The sequence below is a fragment of the Adiantum capillus-veneris genome, chromosome 23 (genome assembly GCF_014529385.1).
Source record: "Adiantum capillus-veneris isolate H3 chromosome 23, ASM1452938v2, whole genome shotgun sequence".
In the NCBI taxonomy this organism is placed as follows: domain Eukaryota; kingdom Viridiplantae; phylum Streptophyta; class Polypodiopsida; order Polypodiales; family Pteridaceae; genus Adiantum; species Adiantum capillus-veneris.
Genome location: NC_140953.1, coordinates 121193349 through 121216005, shown reverse-complemented (window position 1 = coordinate 121216005; position 22657 = coordinate 121193349). Strand labels below are relative to the sequence as shown.

The following is a 22657-nucleotide window of genomic DNA, read 5'->3' as shown; positions in this document are numbered from 1 at the left end:
ATATGAATGTTGACTTTTTCACTCGAAACAGTCACGGCGTCATGCAACAAACTTACAGCTATCATTTTTCTCACGTGTGCAGTGGATATGAATCTTGATTTTTCCACTCACTTTTGCAAGTGCGAGAAGATATGAACCTTGTATTAAATCTTAAACATAACCAAATTAACATCACTAATTATTACAAAATATCAATTTCATGCAAGAACTAAAAATCACAATAGCCAACATAATTGGTTTAGAGGAATCTCGTTCTTACATAATATTTGTGACAAAAATTAGAAAACGAGTGTCCACCCAAAATTATACATAGCAATAAGCTTCAAAACATTGTTGAAAGAGATCCACAGGTGCTCTTAATGAACCAGTATTTAATTTCCTGCTTTGAAGCAAGTGGGAATGCCATCTACAAGATTCGAATAGTGAACCGGAGACCATCCTTGTAAAACTTCCAAACATATGCTCCAATCTTGCCAGGTGCTTACTCCATCCTCCATGTTCCAATATTCACTCTCTGGATCTTGACGTAGAAACCCTATTTTTAAAGCATGTTGTTGCACATTAACATCAATTACCACTACATTTCTAATAGATGAACTAGATTCAATATCATTGTGGCTTGAAACCAATACTATGTCTCCCTTTTCCATCCAAGGTCGAGCACATATATCCCGCAAATCCAGGCTTTAATAACCGTGTACGAAAGTGAATGTCACTCATCTTGTAAATCACCTTATCGTCTATGGCATCCAAAGGCAAGAAGAAGCATTTGTGTAGAATTGTGTATGTTGGCAATAGACACCACCTCTTATTCAGAAACTCTGTGTGCTTGATTAATTTCATTCCTGTCACTTTATCATGTGTGCTTGATTAACTCTCCAACAAAGAAGAGTTCAATGTTCTTTTTGTGCTCATGTGATAAGAATTCCTTAATGCTACATACGCCCCTCAATATACATTCAAGACTTGCATTGGCAGTAGGAGAGAGATTGACAATTACATTATCATTCACTTCGTACCGTTCCGCATGCATGTAGACCTTTGAGTAAGAAATGCCTTCAGGATAAAGATCGCTTTGATTTCAATAGTTTTTCAAGCTCAAAATCTCCCAACTATGTAAAGCTCTTCTTTTCCTTTTGAGAGGACTAAGAGAAATTCCTTTTCTATAAATCATTTGAAGGCAAGCACAAGGACTGAGTCTATGTACACTCTCATACAATTCCTTTGCTTGTTTTTCTGAGGTGGCAAGCACTAAGCATGATGCATGCCAATTGGCACAAGATGTAAGATCTACATCAGCTCTAGCTAGTCCTTGTGGCAACAAAAAATTTGTATGTATGCTTGAGAGTATCCTTTCAGAAGGAGAAATACCATCCATCTCCACAACTAACTGTTTCAATGTTCTTGATAGTAGCACTCGATTGTGATAATTTGTGTAGGTCAGTTCATTGAGCCTATTATTTGTTGGTATTTCCACAATTCCTAAAACATTTCTCTCAAATTGATAGCACCAACTTCCATCATGACTACCATGGCGTATAATATCGTCAAGAATCTCTCCACAACTTGAACATAAATACAAAAAATCAATAAAGTACACCTTGATCATCACAAACTTTTGAAGGATAATTAGTGTTTTATAAGGTATTAACTATATATGCTTACCCGCGACATGTTCAAGTGGTGAGACGTTTTCACCCTCTTCCTCCTCTAAAATAATTCTCCATGCTGAAAATAAATTTTGAGTAGCTTTGATGCTTTCCATTGACCAACCATGGTTGCGAGTATAGTTATAGAAGATATGAGCTATGTCTATCAAAATCATTCCAACATCTTGCAAAGTCTTTTCAATACCTGTCACTGTGTTCAAAATGTGTGGTAAGCACCATTGTATGAACTTTTGGTGCTCCTCTGCTATAAAAGTACCATGATGCTTAACTGCATTTAATGTCCATCTTCCACTTCTACGAAGTGTCCGTGGTATTGCATTAGAAACATCTTTCACGGCACGATCTATGCTCTTTGTCATTTCATTTGATGCTCTTTCAAAGAGATTTCTATTGAATTTTTTGAAAAGATTCAATGCCAAAATATGCATCACATCATAAATAAGGTCCAAACTTATATCAAAGCCATACAAATAGTATAATCTCCAAAGCGGTGATTCTCCTACTAAGCCTGCCTCTGCTAAAGCTTTGTTGCATTGATCCTTTGTTTTTTGTCGTTTTGAAACTCTTATTGCATCAAGCATCTCGGTAGAACATCTCTTGGCTGGTGGATATCGTGCAAGATATCTGCTATCTGTATATACATATTTTGGAATCCGCACACCCTCTATTACTTTCTTCATAGGAGGTTTATCTCTTCTGCATCTAGCTTTTCCTCCATCTTTCAAACGTCCCACTTTACATTGTGCAGGGTGATCTCTTGTCCATGACATAAGAATTGCCCTAAGAGTACATAAATCTCGTGTACTTTCTTGTGTATCTTCAAAAGTTGTTGGATAGTTGAAGTTGACACAAAATCCATCTACAAAAGCTGATTCAAGCTCACTTACTAATGGTTCTAGAAAACATGGAAATATATCACCATATTTCTTATCGAGTTTCAATAAACTCAATGGCAGAAATATCACTGGCAATGGACCAATTATTGAACTTCTTCCTCCATGAAGCACTACTATTTCAATGACTCCACTCTCCTTTGGCTTTGTTGTTGCTGTTTGAAAACCATCCCAGTGGCACATCAATGCAAAGTTTCGAGGATCTCCCTATAAAGATACCAACAAACAATTAATGTTCAAGTTCACAAAAAAAATTTAACACACTACTGAAAAGAGTCTTGTACCTTAACAATCGTCCGTGCAATTTGAACTCATGTTCTGCATAAAGAGCACAAAAAATTGTACTCATTATCTTCTTCTTTCCATCCATATGCAAGCTCGCTACTTCGTAAAGCTGCTGGATAGGTTCTATAGTACACTCCACAACGGTTATTTGGACATCGAAAAGGAACTTCCCACTCCTTTTGTGGATCCCAAAAGTCCTGATACATTTTGAATTTATCTCCATTCCAAAACTCCTTCAAAATTTTATTGGAAAATATATTTGAACCCCATCTCTGTTTTGATCGCCACATAGTAAGAAAATCATAACAAATAGTTTGACTTTGACAAAGAATTTGAACTTGCTCAATAATTGGCAAATACTCAAAATGCACCATGCTTTTTCTAGCCTTCCCACAATCATGACACCGCTCACAGCACACTTCACAATTTCTCTTAAGTTTAGGCCTTGATGAAGTGCAAGGACAGTTGCATATCAAAACGTCTCCTTCATATAGATCTTCTTCATGTGGAGGGTACAACATGGGTTTGTGTTTTTGAGTCTCACAACCAATGCATATTCGCCACTGTTGAGGGTTTATCAATCCCTTTTCTTTATATCTTTGAAATATGTTGGCCATAGTTAGAGGTGTGCTTTGAGCTATTCCAGGAAATTTCTCATCTAAAAGTATCTCTGAGAGCGGCCCGATTTTTTCAATTTGCTTTGATTGTTTTTCGCTTGGTATCTCACGTCTGGAAAAGATCATTTTCATGATGTATTCTTGCATTACTAGAGGTGCTCTATACTTATCAAGCTTTGATTGAAAACTAAAAACCCAATTTTCTAGCTCATTAAGTAAATCTCCACCGCCTCTTTGAGAGCTTGAAGCTTCGTCCTCACCATTCTTTCTCCTATTAGACTCAGATGACTGCTCCATTGCATTTGTTGGCTGTAAATTGCAATATATTTTGAGAAAATACACCAAACCATTAAACTAAATTTTTAAAACATAAAATTTATAAATATGCAAAAACCATACAATTGAAGGAGTTATAACTTGACAACGTACGATTAGAATGATATCCAAATACTTTAATGTTTAACAAATGTGATAAAATTTAAACATAAATTAGAACATCAACATAAAAATATCATAACAAATGAAGGTCTCAAGATCAACTTGTGCATAGTTTAAGAATACAATCAACTGTTAAGCTCTTGGTCAAATTGGTCTCTAACAAGACCGATGCTACACTCATGGCATTCATCATCTATCTCTATACTGATACAATGGCGATCCATCTCCTCGCACACTCGTGACATATTGCCTACACCGGCAAAGCAATCAATCACCACTTCTTCTTTCTCAATACACATTGAGAGCAAAAAACTGCACCATAGAAAAAGAGTGTCACCAAGTATAAGTAACAACAAGAAATTCTCATCATAAATCTCCAATGAGTGACAAATACCTGCAAAAGTTTTGGTGTCATTCAGTAGCCCCTCAAAGAGGTTTACCATGTGAATTTGGTATTAAATTGTGTTTATTCCCTTGAGGTAGCTCTATAAATTTGTCTCAATGTCGATCAAACGATCCTTGCAAGACAGTTTTTGTTGCAGATGCTCTGTCCAAAAACCGCGTCCTTTCACGACGAGAAAAGAAAGTGACTACAAGGGTTGAAACCTGCAAAAAAGACATATAATAAGGAAAAACAATAAGGTTTCAACCTAGTACATAACTTAAACAGTGATTTAGAAGCCCTTTTACTTACATATTCAATGTCATAAAAAATAAGCTGTTTGTTTTGTTGTGCAGTCTCCAAAAACAAAGTGTGAACTATCTCTAATTGGGATTGTCTTAAGACATTGGAAACAATAATTGGTTGATGTTGTATGCTACTTGTTGTGACAAAGAACCCTTCGACTGCCAAAAATTTCTCTGCAATAGCAACAGATGCGTGAGGATTCTCTGGTTTCCACTCATTCCACTTTGGGAAAATTGTTTCATCCTCAAATGGAGCAAGACTTGATGGAAGATTAGCCCATATCAATGCGCACGGTGCCTCGTTAGGAGAATAAAGAGGGCTACTTACTTTTTGCAAAAAACTAGATAATGTCCTATAAATAGGACCATTAAGGTCTCCAGTTATCTCTGCTTCTATATCACATATATTCTCATGTAAGCACAGATGTAATGGTGCAAAAGACTCGATCAAATAATCTAGATCCTCTTCAGATTCTTCAACATCCTTTGAATCTTTACTCTTCGCACTAACTCCTCTTTTCTGACGTTTCTTTCTTTTTGATATCTCCCTCATATCACTGTCCTTGATTGAGGATCTAAGTCGCTTTTTGCTTTTTGATTTTCTCATATTCTTTTTGTTCTTTGCGAGATAAGGACTTGTTGTTGGCACTGTACCTTTTGCCTTTCCACCCTTTGGCATTAGCTTTGTACGAGGACTACCAAGGTTTTCTGCAATGGCCACACTTTGATCTTTGTGGTGAGAGCCCTCCTTGACTCTTTTTTTGGTTGTGATCTCTGCATACGCTCAAAACTCTCATATAGAGCTACATACGCAAGATATATGCATAGATGACAACAATTTGTAGAACTAATATTGATTTAGGAATGACATTTCTCTCACCATTATACAAATTCTTCTCGTCTTCCGGATATTCTCCTTCTGAATACTCCAAAAACCATGGAATATCTTGTAATGATTCTGGTAGTGCTTTCCCTGCATCTAGCCATGACCGTGGATAGAGAGACTTGTAACGAGGAATATCAACTCGTTTCCAGTCTTTGACCTCGGATGGAATCTCGGTAATCTCCTCATCTCTCAATAAAAGTGCAAACCACCTGACCAAATTCAACACATTATCTAAGGAAACGATCGATTGAAAACTGCAACTTGTGATATAAGTCTCAATACATTGTACTTACCTATAGGCAAATCTGCGTGCGGTAGCCTCCAAATATGGCATCTTCGTCTTTGGCATTCCAGGTGTCAGTTTTGGTAGCTCCTTAAAAACATGTGGAAGGTGCATTTCTTGGCAATCATCAAAAAATGTCATCATAGCCTCGCTAAATGCATTGAAATATACTTCTTTAATCCCTTCTATGAGCTCTATCGCTCGCTCCACAACACACTCCCAATAGGAATAATATGAAACGTAAGAGCGCCATTCTTTGTCTCCTCCATCAAAGCCCCACAATCTTTCAGTGTCTTTGCTTAATATACGATCAAGGGCGAACACTTTTCTACACACAAAAAAATTTCAAACTAAAATTTGAAGAGTAGCATAAGCTTCAACATATTAAAAATCACATAAAGCTTACCTCTCTGTTGAGATCGGTGTTTGAGTTAGGGTAACAAGCTTGTCAAGAGTTACATTATGGTCACTCTCCCAATCTAGAGCATAGAGCTTGTTAACCCACTTATCTCCCAATGCAGGGTTGGCTATTGTTGCTAGCTTGAAGCCCTTTTTTGTATTCAGATGTTGCTTCACTTCTTGAATGCAACGCTTATACTCCGTATTGTAATTCTCACTATCTGATATTTTTGTTGTCAACTCCTCTTTAAATTCACTCTACAAAACAATCAAATAAGTAATCATAACCATCAACAACTTTGGTCGATATGTATGCCAAAACAAAAGCGCAAGAGACGCCATGGAACAAGTCGATTGCGGGATATGCCCAACATGGGTGTGGCAAAGAACGTTGCGTTTTTTTCCCAAGATTCGAAATGAAGGGCTTCTAGCCGGAAATAGTATGCGAGATGCAATGCTCTCACAAAAGAATGTAAAGCTCTTCATGTACTTGTGCTGGAGGTTTTTGTCTCTGGAAGCGCGTTGATTGCAACATACGTCGGCTTGGGAGGAAGGTGACGGTTTTGCTAGATCAGCCCGATAGGGCTTGCCGAAGCTTGTGAGATCTGAAGTACACTCAAAAGGCAGCCCTACTTGCAGTTTAGAGTTTTATTCCATGCATGCTTGTTATGGGAATTAGAGCTCTCAAAAACACACTCTAGATCAGCCTTATAATGGAAGCAAATCAGCCCCAAAATGAGTGTGTTCTTTGTCCTAGAACAGCAGCAAATCAGCAGCAAAAATCACAACATTTCTTGCCCCAAAACAGGAGGGTTTTGAGCCCGTATTGTAGGAACGTCGTATGCCCAACATCGCAAGCGTATTCTGTGAACACTATTCTGCAAAAGACAAAGCATCAACAGCTTTCGTCGATATGTATGCCAAACGCGATACTTGACGAAAGCACAAGAGACGCCATGGAACAAGTCGATTGCGGGATATGCCAAACATGAGTGTGGCAAAGAGCGTATGCGTTTTTTTCCCAAGATGCCAAATGAAGGGCTTCTAGTCGGAAATAGTCTGCGAGATGCAATGCTCTCACAAAAGCACGTAAAGCTCTTCATGTACCTGTGCTGGAGGTTGTTGTCCCTGGAAGCGCGTTGATTGCATCATACGTCGTCCGGGGAGGAAAGTGACGGCTTTGCTAGATCAGCCCGATAGGGCTTGCCGAAGCTTGTGAGCTCTTAAGTACACACAGAAATAATCCCTATTGGCAGGTTAGCGCTTTCTCCCATGCTTGCTTGTTTTGAGAATTGGAGCTCTGACAAATACACTCCAGATCAGACCCAAAATAGGAGTGTTCTTGGTCGCAAAACAGGAGTGGATCAGCACCAAAAATCGCAACATTTCTTGCCCAACACAGGAGGGCTTTGAGCCCGCATGGCAGGAACGCCTTATGCCCAACATCGCAAGCGTATTCTGTGAACGCTATTCTACAAGAGACAAACCATCAACAACTTTGGTCGATATGTATGCCAAAACAAAAGCGCAAGAGGCGCCATGGAACAAGTCGATTGCGGGATATGCCCAACATGGGTGTGGCAAAGAACGCTGCGTTTTTTTCCCAAGATTCGAAATGAAGGGCTTCTAGCCGGAAATAGTATGCGAGATGCAATGCTCTCACAAAAGCATGTAAAGCTCTTCATGTACTTGTGCTGGAGGTTTTTGTCTCTAGAAGCGCGTTGATTGCAACATACGTCGGCTTGGGAGGAAGGTGACGGTTTTGCTAGATCAGCCCGATAGGGCTTGCCAAAGCTTGTGAGCTCTGAAGTACACACAGAAGGCAGCCCTACTTGCAGGTTAGAGCTTTCTTTCATGCATGCTTGTTATGGGAATTAGAGCTCTCAGAAACACACTCCAGATCAGCCTTATAATGGAAGAAAATCAGCCCCAAAATGAGTGTTCTTTGTCCTAGAACAGCAACCAATCAGCAGCAAAAATCGCAACATTTATTGCCCCAAAACAGGAGGGTTTTGAGCCCGTATTGTAGGAACGTCGTATGCCCAACATCGCAAGCGTATTCTGTGAACACTATTCTGCAAAAGACAAAGCATCAACAGCTTTCGTCGATATGTATGCCAAATGCGATACTTGACGAAAGCACAAGAGACGCCATGGAACAAGTCGATTGCGGGATATGCCCAACATGAGTGTGGCAAAGAGCGTATGCGTTTTTTGCCAAATGAAGGGCTTCTAGTCGGAAATAGTCTGCGAGATGCAATGCTCTCACAAAAGCACGTAAAGCTCTTCATGTACCTGTGCTGGAGGGTGTTGTTCCTAGAAGCGCGTTGATTGCATCATACGTCGTCCGGGGAGGAAAGTGACGGCTTTGCTAGATCAGCCTGATAGGGCTTGCCAAAGCTTGTGAGCTCTTAAGTACACACAGAAGGCAGCCCTACTTGCAGGTTAGTGCTTTCTTCCATGCATGCTTGTTTTGAGAATTGGAGCTCTTAGAAACACACTCCAGATCAGCCTTATAATGGAAGAAAATCAGCCCCAAAATAAGAGTGTTCTTGGTCTTAAAACAGCTGCAAATCAACACCAAAAATCCCAACATTTCTTGTGTTACATGACACATCCAACCCTATGTGTCTGTGGACAAGCTACAGCATGATCAGGGTTCAGTCAGTCCGGTCAGTTCAGATTTAGAAGTGATCTGGCACTTTCATGAGTCTATTCGTAGACCGTGCATGCCCAATCACTTAGCATAGATGCATATCCTCTGGTTGCACACAACATGATCATCGGTATTCCCTTCAGAATCCATCAGATTCAGTCAGGGAAATTTTCCAGTGCATTTAGCCTATTTTTCCTATTTTTGGTATTTTTCACTTATAATTTTTAAGTGGCTTCCCAACAAAACTAGATAGGGCAATTTTGCTAAGTTAATATATAAGAAAACCCAAGTTAGCACTTTCTGGCAGAAGAGGCAGCAGGAGCTTCCCGCTCAATAGGCACCTTCTCAGCAGGAACCATCAAGAACCCCTCAAGCACCTTCCCGCACCAACACCTAGCCCTAGCGTTTTGGTTTTTCCTCTCATCTCTGGCGTTTTTGCATATCCTCAGCACCTCCCACAGTTCCCTGGCATTTTTCAGCTTGCATCATTGCCACAGTCCCAGATTTGCCTAGCATTTTTGTAAACGCCACCCCATTCTGCCAGCGTTTCCATTTCAGCCATAAATGGAGCAAATGCAGCAGTGTTTTCAGCTTTAAGATCAGCAGCAGATTCAGCCTTAGCCTCATGCAGAAGACCCCCATTTTCAGCCTCGAAAATGCAGCCAAAACAGTCATTTTCAGCCACCAAAACAGCCCCGAAATTTAGTAGATAGAAGACCAGATTTCAGCCCTAAAGTCATCGTCGTCGCCGTCGTCGTCATCGGCATAGTCCCAAGTTGCATCAGTCCATTGCATCGTCATTGTACCACTTTATGCAATCATAAGTAGATCACTCTCGCCGACGAGAGTGGGGCCTTCGGAGGAGGGTTTTACAACGTCTCTGGTGTCGTATCTCTCTTCTCTCTCTATCTTTGAGTCTCATACACTTGCACGCACAGTGTCCCTTCACTTTGTTTGTGATCATAGCACTTTCCACTAAGAATGGAAGGCTCTCCCTTCCATAAGAACTAAAAGGAACCTTGAGCACAGTTCGGAGCACTCATCTTGAGCAAAGCGCAAACAATCATTCCGCTGAACCTAACATCTTGCCCCAAAACAGGAGGGTTTTGAGCTCGCATGGCAGGAACGCCGTATGCCCAACATGGGTGTGGCAAAGAACGCTGCATTTTTTTCCCAAGATGCGAAATGAAGGGCTTCTAGCCGGAAATAGTATGCGAGATGCAATGCTCTCACAAAAGCACGTAAAGCTCTTCATGTACCTGTGCTGGAGGTTGTTGTCCTTGGAAGCGTGTTGATTGCATCATACGTCATCCGGGGAGGAAAGTGACGGCTTTACTAGATTGACCCGATAGGGCTTGCCGAAGCTTGTGAGCTCTTAAGTACACACAAAAGGCATCCCTGCTGGCAGGTTAGCGCTTTCTCCGATGCTTGCTTGTTTTGGGAATTGGATCTCTGACAAATACACTCCAGATTAGCCCCAAAATGGGAGTGTTCTTGGTCCCAAAACAGGAGCGGATCAGCACCAAAAATCGCAACATTTCTTACCCCAACACATGAGGGTTTTGAGTCCGCATGGCAGGAACGCCTTATGCCCAACATCGCGAGCCTATTCTGTGAACGCTATTCTGCAAGAGACAAACCATCAACAGCTTTGGTCGACTATGTATGCCAAAACGAAAGCGCAAGAGATGCCATGGAACAAGTCGATTGCGGGATACACTCCAGATCAGTCCCAAAACAGGAGTGTCCTTGGTCCTAAAATAGCAGCGGATGAATACCAAAAATTGCAACATTTCTTGCCCCTTTTCAGCCCCCATGGCAGGAACATGGTGAGCGTATGCTTGTTGTTTACAAGGTCATCCCATGGAACGAGTTGATTGTGGGATATGCCCAACATGGGTGTGGCAAAGAACGCTGCGTTTTTTTTCCCAAGATACGAAGTGGAGGGTTTCTAGCCAGAAGTAGTATGCAAGATGCAATGCTCTCACAAAAGCAGGTAAAGCTCTCCATGTACCTGTGCTGGAGGTTGTTGTCTCTAGAAGCGCGTTGATTGCAACATACATCGGTTTAGGCGGAAGGTGATGGCTTTGCTAGCTCACATGATAGGGGTTGCTGAAACTTCTAAGCTCTTAAGTACAAATAGAAAAGGCAGCCCTACTGACAAGTTAGCGATTTCTTTCATGCATGCTGGTTATGGGAATTAGAGCTTTCACAAACACACTCTAGATCAGCCTTATAATGGAAGCAAATCAGCCCCAAAATGGGAGTGTTCTTGGTCCTAAAATAGCAGCGGATCAGCACCAAAAATCGCAAACATTTCTTGTCCCAAAACAGGAGGGTTTTGAGCCCGCATGGTAGGAACGCCGTATGCCCAACATCGCGAGCGTATTCTATGAACGCTATTCTGCAAGAGACAAAGCATCAACAGCTTTGGTCAATATGTATGCCAAACGCGATACCTTACGAAAGCACAAGAGATGCTTGATGGGCTTGTTGTTTAGAAGGTCATCCCATGGAACAAGTCGATTGCGGGATATACCCAACATGGGTGTGGAAAAGAACGCTACGTTTTTTTCCCAACATGCGAAGTGAAGGGCTTCTAGCCAGAAATAGTATCTCTAAGATCTATTTTCACATGTATGCGAGATGCAATGATCTCACAAAAGCACGTAAAGTTCTTCATGGTCATGTGCTCGAGGTTTTTGTCTCTTGATGCACGTTAATTGCAACATACGTAGGCCAGGGAGGAATCTGAGGGCTTTGCCAGATCAGCCCGATAGGGCTTGCCAAAGCTTGTGAGATCTTAGGTACCACAGACGGCGGCCTCGCGCCGCCGGCAGGTTACCGCTTTCTTCCATGCATGCTTGTTTTGGGAATTGGAGCTCTTATAAATACACTCAAGATCAGTCCCAAAATGGGAAAGTTCTTGGTCCCAAAACAACAGCGGATCAAAAACCAAAATCGCATCATTTCTTGCCCCAAAACAGGAGGTTTTTCAGCCCACATGGCAAGAATGCCTTAAACCCAACATGGTTGTGGCAACGAACGTGTGCCCTTTTTGTGAAGGCTCTTCTGCAAGAGACAGAGCTCCTCAAGCACCTGTTTTCATATGTATGCCAAATGCAATGATCTCACAAAAGCACATAAAGTTTCTTGATGGTCCTCTTTTTGCAAATGTTGTCCCTATGCCTTGATTACATCCATGCAAAATCTTCATAAGTTTCCTTTTATTTAGAAGGGAATTTCCTTGGACCTAGCTTTCTTCATCTCTAGTATGTGGATCCATCCCAATATTTGAGAAAACTAGAAGGCCTTTCTAGTAGTGATTCTTTTGAGTACACCCAATATAATAATGGAAATTTCTATTGGCATACCATTGATGTCGAGTATAATTTTTTGAAGCCAATGATATTAGCAAATATGGGTCTAATAAGAGCTACATGCTTCTTTTTTATTCTAACATTGCACCTAATTTAATGTCGAAACACAACCAAGATGAGAACTGGGCATTACCGGGAGAATACGTCGTCGCAAGATAGTCCACGTGTGTAGTAAACCTTGCAGTAGCTGTATGATAGAACTAGAGCAGACCTGGTTCCTTCCTTCAATCACTAACGCCTTAGTAAGGCACCTCGTCACATGTGCTAACTACTGTATGATGGAACTAGAGTCGGCAGGGTTCCTTCCTTCAATCATTAATGCCTTCACAAGGAAGCTCATCACAATGTGCTGGCTACTGTAGATGATGATATTTTCACTCATCAACTCCTCGCAGTGTAGCTGTGTGCTGGGTAGGCGAATCCATCTTCGATAAACTGCTCGCTAATGTAGCGCTTCAATAATCTTTTAAATGAAGGAACAGTCACGGCGCTGTGACTGTTCCTTCCTTTTAAAAAGTCTTTAAAATTTTGCGTAAAAGGTTCTCAAGCTGGGCGCCCAATTTTTATTGGAAGTTTGAAAATATATTGACAAACGTGGGCATTCATTTCTCATGCAACGCTGGTCTGGCGCCTCTTTTGCTTCAAGAATAGCTTCAAGTGAGCTTGAAGGCGCAGAAGTAAGAGGTAACTCACTCTCTCCCTCTCTCTCTCTCTCTCTCTCTCTCTCTCACACACACACACACACACACACACACCTCATCTGGAACGTCAGCTTGGAGGTGCATGAAAACTAAGAGGTAACAATCTCTCTCTCTCTCTCTCTCTCTCACACACACACACACACACACACACACTCACACACACACACACACTCACACACGCACTCCAAGCACTCTCTCCATAGAAAACTTGTAAAGTATCTTGGAGGAGGATTTCTTGGCTTTGCATTGTCACGAGCTGGGACACACTAGAGTGATGTTATTAGTTTTATAGTTCATGCACCATATAGTTGTAATGTGAGGGGTATTGAAGTCCTTGTTTTCTCTCTATCGAATGGCAATGTGCGTAATAGAACCATCACCAGCTAGAAGAGAATATTTCTTTGATTTGTATCAATGCTGTGTGTTTAAAAAGGTGAAATTATTCATATTTTCAAGCTCCATGTTGTTCTAAGTGTTGTTTGCTTATGCTTATTGAAATGTAATAACATGAGTACTGCTTATAGTTTGGTATTAGTTTTTTATTGATCACATTGGTCTTTCTTTGTGTTGCTCCACCACCACAAACATCATACGCAGAGGATTTTGAATTTAGAATCACCACTAGGTATAATGATTGGGATCAATGGTGTATTAATTTTATTTGATTCATTGTTGTATGGTTCTCATCAGTGACTTTTAATTCATGTGTTTTTTGTGTAGGTCATCCTCATCTAAGTCAACATGAAAGATGAACCATTAGCGAGAGTTTGTAAATGGGATGCTCATCAAGTGTCATGCTTTATTAAAGGCTTTTTGGGTCAAGATCGATATACTCGCAGCATATGCAAGAATAATGTCAATGGTAGAAGTCTTTTGTATATGTCTGTTGCTTCATGGGAAGCTCTAGGAGTTCACATAAGTGGACACAGGTTTGCGTTGCATAGCTGGGCTCAAAGTAAAGTTGTAGAGGGAGATCAAGCTCCTTTGCTTAGAGAGAATCAAGCTCCAAATCATCCAAAGATCCTCACCATATGTCAATCATCTGCAATGTCACATAACGAGGAGGAGGAGGAGGAAAATCTTTGTTCAAGTGACACCAACCTTGACTCTATTCCTGGATTCAAGACTCCGACAATTTTTCCAATAACCGGAAAGGAGAAAACCTTTCTTCGAGAAAATTTCTCTATGGAACATCGTGCCTATAATCGCAATTTGGAGCGAATTCGCAGGTGGGCTGAACAAGGACTTGGTTTATTTCCACTTAAAAAGTTCATGTATGCAGATTTAGCCAAGGACAAGAAAATGAGAGAGGCGGTTGATAAGTTCATCCATCAAAGAAGAAAGACACTATCTCCTTTGCATAATAAGGAAAAGCAAGAAGATGGTGACTACATGACAGAGCGACAAATTTTTCTCAAGCTAAATCAACATAGACGATAAATGAGGCTCAAAGCAGGTCCACTCTTTCCAAACACTGATAAAGCCAACTGTACGTCAAAGAAAAACCTCCACCACGAGATGTTGAGGGAAATTATTGAAGGTGACAAATTGGATCCAATAATGGTCGATTTTGATATGGAAGATGAAAACCAAGAAAATGAGAGCAAAGCCTTGCTTACACCAAGCATGCGTGATGTTTGCTATGTTCCAGCAAGTATACTTCAAGAGAAGGTGACTATCATGGGATCATTCAAGATCATATCGGAGGAAAATATCCAATGTAGATGTGGATTGTTTCTTCAAGGTATGCCACAACAGTTTTGCTTTATTCCATTTCTTGATGCAAACACAAAGCAAGTTGGCATAGGAGTAGTCCTTTCAAAGCTAAGTGGTGGAAATAAGTATGAACTATGGAGGGTTCAAATTGAATCAATCAATCATGATGCCATTGGACTTTATATTCCTGGAAGCCACGTACAAGTATCATCATTGCATGTTGTGAGTATTGATTGAGTCTAAAGCTGTGTCATTCAATATGGTTTTTTGATTGATTCGTAATTCACCTTGGTGTATTTTGAATTTAGGGTCAAGTGATAGAAGTTCCAGTTGTGTATCTAAGTATAAATGAGCACAAATCAACTTCTGAAGAACCGGTATGAATTTTTCCTTATACTTTTGTTGTTTTATTTAGCTTTTATGACAATTTAATTTTTTAGGTACAACCTTGCAAGGATACAAGTATTTCCTCATCTTTGAAAGAAATATCAAGTACCAAGTCAACTATGGAAGGAAAGAAAGATATTTGTGAAGTTCAATTGGAGGTTGGTCAACTACATAGCATTTATATATGTTCTTAGAAGAATTTCTTATGTATTTATTTTGTTCTCTCAAGAAAAATAACACTCCGAATCGGACCTTCACTTACTTGGAACCAACAAATCTATCTCCTGAATATGATTTAGGGCATTCAAGAATGGTATTTATAAGGTTTTTTATCAGTTTCTTCTTGAACTTATCTCCATGAATACTTGAGTACTATTTCTATGTGGTTTTTTAGGTGAAAAATATTGCAAATGGATCACCCTTACACATGAAATCAACCTCCTCTTTCACAAAAGATGATACATGGTACTCAGAGATGCTTGATCAGATTTGTATATCCAACATAGAGGCACTAAGATGTTTTTTATTTGTGGTACGGTTTGTTTTTAATTAGAAAAATTTATTTGAAGGTGAATGACCAAGGCGTTGGGGTTACAAACAAGCAAGTGGGAGAGGTACTTTAAGGTTCTTGGAAATTCAAATTATACATCACTTTATAATATACATTACTTACACAAATTAAGTATACTATGCAGATGGATGCTATGGCAAGTAGCTCACCTTTGAGTGCAGGGTTTTGTACTAGTTTGGAAAATACCAGCGATAAAAAAAAAAGTGTAAAACTTCTTAAACCTTCTGTGAGCAATCAAAAACTTCTTAAACCTTGTATGAGCAATCAAAAGAATGCGCTTCTTTTAGTTTGAAAGTTTACTTATTTTTTGTAGTGTACATGGAAAATGTTTGACTTGACCAAGGCCTCTGAAGACCATTCTATATCTATCATACAAGATTTTGTGAGAATACTTTTGATACATTTTGTGATGATTATGGTGATTAGAAATGTTCTAGCTATTTAATGGAAGGTTATGTGTAGGTCACAAAGCATCCCTTAGAGAATGATGAGGAGAGTGACATAGAGCCATTTGAAATGGTACTTTTACTACCCTTTAAGTATTTAGATAGCCATATATTTGTCTCAACTTGAGTATGTCTTTCAGGATGATGATAACCCCATCAACAATACACAATCTAAGAAGCAAAAAGTTGCTTGCTTGAGTAACTTATTGGTGAGAGTCACCAATAGATTGATATTAATACTTGAATGCTATAATTGTGTAGTGGTTCATTTATATTTTTCCTTTGGTCCTTTTGCTAGGGAAAAAACAAACCAAAGAAGGACGTTCCCTCAAAAAAGAAAGTATGTTTATACCACTTACTCTCTAATAAATATATGTATTAAGCTTACATCTTTACATGTTTTGACAGGTTCTTAAAGATGTTTCCAACAAACAACCATGTAGTGCAACTGCAGCAAAGACAAATGGAACTTCAAAGAGGGAGAGGAAGGTCCCTGCACGATACAAAGAGAATTGTTTGACTCAAGTACATTACTATCACTAGTGTATATTTATCTCCTTAAGCTAATCATTAGACTTATGTGACTTATTAATTTTGCAGATTCCAGTTGCTCGAAAGATGAACGTGACTCTTTCTCATCAAGAAATTAAAACATTAACACGTGTATGTATATTCACATATACCATGGGCCTTTTGTTAATTTCAAATTGAGTATATTTTAGGTTTTTTCTCGCTAAAGCTTTACTTGATATGTGGCTTCTTGCTAGTTTTACTAGGTCAACAACATAAAGAAATCAACATATACCATCTTAGGCCTTTTATTAATGTCAAATCGTGTATAATTTAGGTTTTTCTTGGCTAAATCTTTATTTGATATGTGGTTGCTTGCTGGTTCTAATAGGTCAAAAACATAAAGCAATCAACAAAGGAAGCCAATGCTTTGAAGCTTATGGGAGAGGACAATGTAGATCTGATGTACAAACGACTTGACGACTTTTTGAAAGAAATTCAAGAGAAAACTCCTAAGGGATCATTTGACTCCAAGAAATCGCATGAAGGACTCGAGACATTGGATGTTTTGGTGAATTGGGCATTCCAACACAAGAAAGTGAAGTTGGCTAAGGACAAAGGAGAGGACATTGGTCAAGATGACGTCGAAGTACTTTAGATTGAACTTCACTCTAGCAAACTCATATTGGGATGATACTTCCAATCTAGAGATGATACTGTCTTTTTTGACTTTTTGTTATTTGAATATGTATCCAATGAGTATGTGACTTGTAGAAGATAATACACTTTTTGTGAGATCTATCTCAAGAAGATTTTGCGATTGTTTATAGTTGTACTACTTCATATTTAATGAAGATGAATATAACTAGTTCACAAAAATATGCACAAAAACATGCACAAAAACATGTCATACGTACATGCGATAGAAGTATTGTGCAATAACATTTGTCTCTTTATCATTTAAACCTCTTTTTGGCTCCATGTGAAAGTCTAAGTAGTGTGTATATGAGGTTAATCAGTTGAGCAAACTCGATGATGTGCATACTTCAATCACGATATCCAAATAATGGATCATATTCAATATAGTATATCAAGGTACATAGCAACATATTTCCTTTACAAACAGATAGAATGTATTCAATGGACTTTTTTCATCGTGGAAAATATATGTTCGTAGGAGGAATCTATAGCGAATAATTTTCATAGAAAATTTCTCTTTCTCACCGTGATCAAAAGTATAAATGAAAAAAAACACCAACCCTCTCTATGTGTTCACGGTTGGAGGCACAACAGTAAGTTGGGCTTCAAAGCTGCAGAAAGTGGTTTCACTTTCTACCACGGAAGCAGAGTATGTAGCAATGATGGAGGCAAGCAAAGAAATTATGTGGCTTCACAGATTCTTAGAAGAGCTTGGATTCAAACAAGACAATTGTGTCTTGTACAGTGATAGCCAAAGCGCTATCCATCTTGCGAAGAACTTAGCCTTTCATTCAAGGACAAAGCACATTGAGGTGAGATATCACTTCATACGCACTCTTTTGGAAGAGGGACAGCTAAAGCTAGGAAAGGTGCATACAAGTGAAAATATTGCAGACATGTTTACAAAGGTGGTCAACAAGGACAAGTTGAGCTTTTTCGCATCTTCAATTGGCATTCAAGGATAAGAAGCCAGAATGGAAAGCAGTCATAGGTTTGGTTTGGAGATCAGTCTCCAAGTGGGAGATTGTTAAGTATGGATCCTGATTTACCCTTGTATTTTCTATGGTAAAAGCGCACATTTGTAAGGCCCCCATTATGAGGAGAAGCCATCGTGCGTGAAGGAAAATCACTCACCAGAAACCAAAATTTTCACGGACAAGAATCAGAGGAAACTAGCGAGGCCTCGGGGACGGAGGCCCCCGAGACTTTTTTTTCCCCTCGTCGGAATATTCCTTTTTGCCGGAATATTATGGTCGGCCGGCGGCCGGAAAGTGGTCGGAAAACAACCGGTCGGTTGGCCGGTGGCCGGTGGTCGGAAGTCAATGGCTGGTGGCCGAATTCAAAAGCGGACTTGTCTTCTCAAGGGCGGCCACACATGGGCGGATTGGAGGGTCCGATTTGGACTTATTCCCACAAGGGCGGCTACACATGGCTGCCTCTCATAAGAGAGGGCAGCCCTTTTGGCCTATAAAAGGAGGCCATTTCTACACACATTTCATAGTGTGAAGTTGATGCAACAAGGTGAGTGTGAGGTGGTGAGAGTGAAGCAAGGTGGGAGCTCCATTAAGGGTATAATCCCTTTGTAAACTACTTCTTGTTTTGAAGTACTAAAGCCATTGAGTGGCTGCTTTCCCGTGGACGTAGCCCACATTGGGTGAACCACGTATATCGTGTGTACTCTCTCTCTCTCTCTACTCTATAATCTCGTGTATGTAAATCTGTCTCTCTCCATTAAGTAATCTACTCAATTATCTATTTAGCTACGTCTTATTTCCTAACGGACATCTCGATAGACTTTGCCCTTTGGGCATGCCAAAAAATCATTAAAAAAACGAATCTATAGACGATGTCAAAGGAGAAAGGTGGTTGCAAACCAGGAGATAGTAAAAGATTGATAGGGATGCACATCAACTTTATTTTTAACTCATAGAGTTGCATGCATGAGAGTCAGCGAAGGAAAGTGTTGTGTCCACACATTTTGAAAAAGGAAATGAGTGCGAATCTTGGTAGATGCAAAAAAAAGCGAGACTATGGCCGTGGAGGTCTCAATTGCAGAGAGAGAGAGAGAGAGAGAGAGAGAGAGAGAGAGAGAGAGAGAGAGAAAGGGGGGATGTCTTTTAATATAAACTATGGATCTGCCTTGCAACCTGTTCATCTGGTTAGCATTTTATCATGTGTATCAGATGCGTGAAGGGTTTTGTGACAGTAACAAATTTTTCTACATTTCTCCAAAAAAGATGAGAGTTTACAAGCTGATAGTATTTGGAAGCAGCAGCACAACAGATTCATACTTGGGATACTTATCAATCCAAATGTCTCATCTTCTATCTGTCACTGTTTCAACAAGGGCTGCTTTAACCTGCTGTAGTATAGAGAGAACGTAATACGCTGTAATGGGTCACACAAAAAATCTATAATTTTTTTGTTGGGGACTTTGTTCTAAACAGAGCATAAAAAAATGAATACTCGCTTATAAACTTCGCCAAGTGGTTTGCATCTAGAAAAGTTTTCTTAATCGAAGGAACTTTTCCAAAATCCTTTAAGAGAAGATTCAAAGTGTGGGCAACACATGGAATCCATGTAGTCTCAAGATACTTTGTTTCAATTGTTTTTCCAGCTGCTTTGTAGTTTTAGATGCATTATCTATGACAATGGCTGTCATATTTTTAGGTCCCCTGCTCTTCTGATCGAATACTCATATACACCTGTTCTGACAATTTGTCCAACCATCTAGAGCGATTGAGCATCCATACTGTGGCACATAATCAAGAGTTGTGCACTTTAGAATATTCTCTGGTGTAGCTTTTACTTCCTTTAAATATTTTGTATGCATCTTATTATAATCAGGTACCACAAAACCCTTCTTCATTGTGCTCATTAAAGCATCTTTGAAGATAGGATTTTGAATGACATTAAAAGGAATTCCACATGCAACAAATGCTTTCATCCACTTAAGATGGAGTTCAAGCATCCATTGTTTATCAAATACCCGATGCAAAGTAGAACCACTTGGTGCAGGTTCTCCTCCAGTCCATGCTTAACTTCGGCTTATGTTAGAAGAGCTTGTGGTAGGATTAGAGCTACAAGCCCCAACAAAGGATGAATGACACCCTTCTTGATTATAAGCAGGGGTTGAGGGAGGGTTTTGATCATTCATGAGTGTCATTTCCATGTTCCTAGCCATAGATGGAGCCATCATTTTGGACCACCCTTTTTTCTATCCTCAAGATGTTCTCTCTTTTCCTTGAGTGCTCACTCATGAATTTTTTTTTCAATACCTCTTGGGGGGGTTTTGCAAGCTGTCAAGTTTCCAGGAATTTTGTACACATGTTCTTTTATCCTTTGAGCATTTTCGCTAAAATTATGGCCGCAGTTCTTATACCTCAACTTTGATGTAGTCTTTCCACTAACCAATTCATCTACATAGTTCCCTTTCACCATCTTCTTAATATCTACAAACTCAAACAATACTACTTACTAAATACACATCTAAAATCAAAATCTCATACCATTTACATTACTTTACTTGCCATCGTCTTCAAAAAAAATAAATTTTCAACCTCTTTAAATTATAAATACCAAAAATAAAATGTTTCTCAAGTGTGAGCTTTCACTCTATAGTTGAATCATGATAAATAAATCGCTTAATCTATCTCAATAACTTCCAAGTGTGAGTAAATTCTACACAAAGCAAGATATCTTTCAAAATCCTACCTAAATTACCTCCAAATGTGAGTGTAACTCTACACATGGCAAGCAATCAAAATTCACTACTTATCTAAATCTCTTCTAGGTGTGAGAATACCTCTACACAAAGCAAGAGATTATTATTTAATCTACCTAATTTTTTTGCAGTGTGAGTAGTACTTTACACATGATAGACAATCATTAAATAAATGTAACCTGAGTTAGTTCCAGGTGTGAACATAGTTCAACACACAACAAGTAACTCCTAATTTTAACTATCTAACTTAAGTTACTTCTAAGTGTGAGCATAGGTCAACACAATAACTGCTAACTTTAACTATTTTAAATCACTTCCAAGTGTGAGTTTCCTCTACACAAGGCAAGTAATCACTAACCTTTTTACTTAATTTACCTCCCAGTGATTCATACAGAGCAGATAAATTTTTAAGCTCAAAACTCCATAGCTTTAAAAAAAATACATTAACTAATTTAACTTTTCATCCTACGCTCTAACTTTTCACTAAAAAGAATATATATAACTAAATTTAAAATGGTTTTATTTGATATATTCTTTTATGTTGTAAAGCTCACCTATAGATGAGATAAGGGGGAAGAGAGATCAATAGAATGAGGAAAACAGTCCGCTTTCACGGTTTATAAATGACCATATTTTAATCAAAATACATATTTCAATATTTCGATCGAAATACATAATTCAATCAAAATTCTAAGAAACTATACAATACGGTGTTTTTGTGGTGTAGACCGTATAATATGTCCGAATAAAGATAGGTGTTATATAATACGCTCGTGTAAAGCGTATTATATGTAGACTGTATAACGTACAATGCAACTTAGCTCAAGGGGTCCAATGATAATTTAGCTAATTAAATTAATTTTTTATGCATTTATCAAGTCCTCTCTCTCAAAGGGGAAAAGGGGACACTTGTCCTAAGGCTAGCATGGTTGCTTGATATGCACTATGCATATGATTCGCTAAGCTTGTAGGAGCCCAATCAACAATGAGGGGTCGACCAAGGAATCTAGGGGCTTGCTTGCAAGGTATACTCTCTCTCTCTCTCTCTCTCTCTCTCTCTCTCTCATTGTGTGAAGTGCCAAGTGCAAGAACTCCATCTCCTTCTCCAAGCTTGTTGAGAAGTTGAGAGCCTACACCAACACTCTTGGCTATGGAATGCAAATCTAACCAAGAGCCATCCTTCAATGCTTAAGCTTGTCATCTTCTTCATCATCATTATTATGCTATCATGCTATGCTATGCAAGAAGAGTGATGATAAGCAAGGAACTATCTCTTTCTCGTATGTTACTTCTTCTTCCTCTTCCCTACCCTCATTCTGCACTAGCTCTCTCCACCTTCAAAGGTGTTTGAGGCCTTGGGACTGAGGTCGGGGATGGTTAATGCTTTTACATAGTTTATGTTATGCTCATGATGCATGAAGATTTCCATCTTCATTGCATCACCTACACTACAAGAGGCTCTTCATATTAGCGACGCTGCAAAAAAAAATTCCCGGCGTCGCTATGAGCGTCGCAAATTTCTTTGTAAATTTGCGACGCTCATAGCGACGCTCATAGCGACGCCGGCTGGGGTAAAAAAATAACCGAGCGCGCCCAAAAACTCAGATCTCAGATCTGAGTTTTTCGGCGCCCTCAAGCAAGGAGCAGGTAACGCTCTCCCTCACTCTCTCTCTCTCTCTCTTTCTTCTCCACACACACACACACACACA

At 39.4% G+C, this 22657-nt stretch overlaps 1 pseudogene; it reads left to right on the top strand.

Annotated features, from left to right (window-relative positions):
- The first annotated feature begins 13636 nt into the window (after positions 1 to 13636).
- LOC147428462 (uncharacterized) lies at positions 13637 to 16726 on the top strand (annotated as a pseudogene).
- Positions 16727 to 22657: the final 5931 nt, after the last annotated feature.